Raw genomic sequence first — 4,803 nt, 5'->3', positions numbered from 1 at the left:
ACTTTGTTGAAGCACCTTTTGTCAACGATTACAGCCTTGAGTTCTTGGTTATGACGCTACAAGCTTGGCACACCTGAATTTGAGGAGTTTCTCCCATTCTCTGCAGATCCTATCAAGCTCTATCAGGTTGAATGGGGAGCGTTGCTGCACAGCTATTTTCAGGTCTCTCCAGATATGTTCGATCTGGTTCAAGTCCGGGCTCTGGCTGGGACACTCAAGGACATTCAGAGACTTGCCCCGAAACCACTCCTGTGTTGTCTTGGCTGTGTGCTTAGGGTCGTTGTCCTGTTGGAAGATTAACCTTCGCCCCAGTCTGAGGTCCTGAGCGCTCTGGAGCAGGTTTTCATTAAGGATCTCTCTGTACTTTGCTCCGTTCATCTTTGCCTTGATCCTGACTAGTCTCCCAGTCCCTGCCGCTGAAAAACATCCCCACGGCATGATGCTGCCACCACCGTGCTTCACTGTATGGATGGTGCCGGGTTTCCTCCAGATGTGACGCTTGGCATTCAGACCAAAGACTTCAATCTTGGTTTCATCAGACCAGAGAATCTTGTTTCTCATGTTCTGAGAGTCCTTTACGTGCCTTATAGCAAACTCCAAGTGGGCTGTCGTGCCTTTCACTGAGAGGTGGTTTATGTCTGGCCACTATCATAAAGGCCTGATTTGTGGAGTGTTGCAGAGATGGTTGACCTTCTTTAAGTTTCTCCCATCTCCACAGAGGAACTCTGGAGCTCTGTCAGAGTGACCATCCGGTTCTTGGTCACCTCCCTGACCAAGACCCTTCTCCCCCAACTGCTTAGTTAGGCCAGGCGGCAAGCTCTAGGAAGAATCTTGGTTGTTCCAAACTTCTTCCATTTAAGAATGATGGAGGCCACTGGGTTCTTGGGGACCTTCAATGCTGCAGACATTTTTTGGTACCCTTCCCCAGATATGTGCCTCGACACAGTCCTGTCTTGGAGTTCTACGGACAATTCCTTCGACCTCATGGTTTGGTTTTTGCTCTGACATGCACTTTCAACTGTGGGACCTTATACAGACAGGTGTGTGCCTTTCCAAATTATGTCCAATCAATTGATATTACCACAGGTGGACTCCAATCAAGTTGTGGAAACATCTCAAGGATGATCAATGGAAACAGGATGAACCTGAGCTCAAGTTCGAGTCTCAATGCAAAGGGTCTGAATACTTAAGTAAATAATTCATTTCTGTTTTTAATTTTTAATACATTTACAAACATTTCAAAAAAACAATTTTTGCTTTGTCATTATGGGGTATTGTGTGTAGATTGATGATGAAAAAAAGTAATTTAATCCATTGTAGATTAAGGCTGTAAAGTAACAATTTGTGAAAAATGGAAGGGGTCTGAATACTTTCCGAATGCACTGTAGTTTTCATTGACTCACTCTGTGTGTAATAATATCGTTAACATGATTTTTTTATGACTACTTCATCTCTGTACACCACACATACAATTATCTGTAAGGTCCCTCCTTCGATCAGTGAATTTCAAACACAGATTCAACCACAAAGACCAATGCCTCACAAAGAAGGGCACCTATTGGTAGATGGGTAAAAAATAAAAAAAGCTGACATTGAATATCCCTTTGAGCATGGTATCAATTACACTTTGGATTTCGTGTCAATACACTCAGTCACTACAAAGATACAGGCATCCTTCCTAACTCAGTTGCTGGAGAGGAAGAAGGCCAATGATGTCTTTAAAACAGTTACAGAGTTTTAATGGCTGTGATAGGAGAAAACTGATAATGGATCAACCACGTTGTAGTTACTACACTACTAACCCAATTGACAGAGTGAAAAGAAGGAAGCATGTACAGAATACAAATATTCTAAACATGCATCCTGTTTGTAACAAGGTACTAAAGTAATACTGCAAAGAATTTGTCAAAACAGTTAACTTTTCGTCCTGAAAACAAAGTGTTCTTTGGGGCAAATCCAATACAACACCTTACTGAATACCACTCTCCATATTTTCAAACATAGTGGTGGCTGCATCATGTTATGGGTATACTTGTAATCGTGAAGGACTGGGGAGTTTTTCCGGATTAAAAACGGAAAGGAAAACCTGGTTCAGTCTGCTTTCCACCAGACACTCGGAGATGAATTCACCTTTCAGCAGGACAATAATCTAAAAGACAAGGCCAAATCTACACTTAAGTTGTTCACCAAGAAGACAATGGATGTTCCTGAGTACCCCCCCCCCCAAAAAAAAGAAAACATCTATGGCAAGACTTGAAAATTGTTGTCTAGCTATAATCAACAACCAATTTGACAAAGCTTGAAGAATTTTGAAAATATTAATGGTCAAATGTTGCACAATCCAGGTGTGGAAAGCTCTTAAGAGACTTACCCAGAAGTACTCACAGCTGTAATCGCTGCCAAAGGTGCTTCTACAAAGTATTGACTCAGGGGTGTGAATACTTATGTAAATTAGATATTTCTGTATGAATACTTTCTGAAAGCACTGTATATGTAATCTTTTCCTAAATTGAATTGTTATTAGTAGGAGTTTTCATTAACATTATTTGTAATTGTGTCCTGGAAGTGACTACACTACATCAGAGCAGGTCTCATATATTCAGTCAACTCAAAGTAACCACAGATAAGCCAGCAGTCATAGTAAAAATGTTTTTAATCTTCATACATATTTAGATAAACTTGATTACAATAAAAACACAAAACAATCATGTAAAACAGACCTTCCGACCACTTGTATGTTTCTGTAAAATCAGCTCTGCTTCTTTAGCTTCACTTCTCTGTCCAAGTCTAGATCCAATCTACCATCATCATTACCACCATCAGATCTCTGCTCCTCTGCCCTCCCTCCCGCTCTCTCTCTTTCATCCCTCCCTCCTCCTTTTCCCCCCTCTCTCTTTCCTCTCAGAAGTCATCGTCATCACAGATGTCCAGGTAAAGGTCAAAGGCTTCCCGGTTACAGTTGCCATCAGGGGTGAACACGTACTTATGGAACGTCCCGTCAACACAGATAGCTAGAAAAAGGAGGAATGCAGAAAATGTTAAACTATTATTAAAACTTTTACACTGCAAGGCTCCAGAGCTTAATCTATTGTAAAAGTATCCTATATTGTATATTCTATTGTTAATTCCAACAGTACAATTAATTTCCCAGCTAGGACAAAAACTATATTGATTAATTGATATGAGATATTGCTGTGGACTGACCGATGACAGAGTTGACATTTTTGGAAGTGTTCTTCCCAAATGCACAGATACAGGCACACTACGCCGGGACGGTGAAACTTGCCAATGACCACTGACTGTCCACGTACTGACCAATCACAGGGCCCACCTTCCCCACACGAGCCAATCTGGGGAGAGGAGAAGAGGGGAGATAGTGGCATGAACAAACCATAAACAACAAAATGGTAAAATTTGGATTTGAGGTACGCAAACACACATACACACTCTATCACACACACGTTCACGCCTCTTACGCAGAGCGTCTGTTGAGTTTAGTGTCTTTGAGAGCGAAGATGTGAACAGTACCCTTGTCACTAGAGGCACACAGGAACGAAGAGTCATGACTGAAGTGGATACTGGAAGAGAGAGAGAGGAGATGAGACTCAATTCCATTTCCCCCTCTTTCTTTCTTTCCCTCCCTCCCTCCCTCCCAGTACCAGTAGAGTGTAGCAGGGTCTGTTCCTCCCTCCCAGTACCAGTAGAGTGTAGCAGGGTCTGTTCCTCCCTCCCTCCCAGTACCAGTAGAGTGTAGCAGGGTCTGTTCCTCCCTCCCTCCCAGTACCAGTAGAGTGTAGCAGGGTCTGTTCCTCCCTCCCAGTACCAGTAGAGTGTAGCAGGGTCTGTTCCTCCTTCCCTCCCTCCCAGTACCAGTAGAGTGTAGCAGGGTCTGTTCCTCCTTCCCTCCCTCCCAGTACCAGTAGAGTGTAGCAGGGTCTGTTCCTCCCTCCCTCCCAGTACCAGTAGAGTGTAGCAGGGTCTGTTCCTCTTTCCCTCCCTCCCAGTACCAGTAGAGTGTAGCAGGGTCTGTTCCTCCCTCCCTCCCAGTACCAGTAGAGTGTAGCAGGGTCTGTTCCTCCCTCCCTCCCTCCCTCCTCCCCTCCCTCCCTCCCTCCTCCCTCCCTCCCAGTACCAGTAGAGTGTAGCAGGGTCTGTTCCTCCCTCCCTCCCTCCCTCCCAGTACCAGTAGAGTGTAGCAGGGTCTGTTCCTCCCTCCCTCCCTCTCCTCCCTCCCCCCCTCCCTCCCTCCTCCCTCCCTCCCTCCCAGTACCAGTAGAGTGTAGCAGGTTCTGTTCCTCCTCCCAGTACCAGTAGAGTGTAGCAGGGTCTGTTCCTCCCTCCCCTCCCAGTACCAGTAGAGTGTAGCAGGTCTGTTTCCCTCCCTCCCTCCCTCAGTACCAGTAGAGTGTAGCAGGGTCTGTTCCTCCTCTCCCTCCCAGTACCAGTATGAGTGTAGGGCAGGGTCTGTTCCTCCTCCCTCCTTCCTCCCTCCCAGTACCAGTAGAGTGTAGCAGGGTCTGTTCCTCCCCCCCAGTACCAGTAGAGTGTAGCAGGGTCTGTTTCTCCCTCCCTCCCTCCCAGTACCAGTAGAGTGTAGCAGGGTCTGTTCCTCCCTCCCTCCCTCCCTCCCTCCCAGTACCAGTAGAGTGTAGCAGGGTCTGTTCCTCCCTCCTCCCTCCCTCCCCCCCTCCCTCCCTCCCTCCCTCCCTCCCTCCCTCCCTCCCTCCCAGTACCAGTAGAGTGTAGCAGGGTCTGTTCCTCCCTCCCAGTACCAGTAGAGTGTAGCAGGGTCTGTTCCTCCCT

General features: G+C 46.1%; 1 pseudogene; it reads right to left on the bottom strand.

The window, feature by feature from the left end:
* Positions 1-2,901: 2,901 nt before the first annotated feature.
* The window catches only part of LOC120026222, a 10,423-nt pseudogene continuing 8,521 nt past the window's right edge, over positions 2,902-4,803 (bottom strand).

Source organism: Salvelinus namaycush, chromosome 31, assembly GCF_016432855.1.
Source record: "Salvelinus namaycush isolate Seneca chromosome 31, SaNama_1.0, whole genome shotgun sequence".
NCBI classification, from domain to species: domain Eukaryota; kingdom Metazoa; phylum Chordata; class Actinopteri; order Salmoniformes; family Salmonidae; genus Salvelinus; species Salvelinus namaycush.
This window is presented reverse-complemented; position numbering and strand designations above follow the sequence as displayed.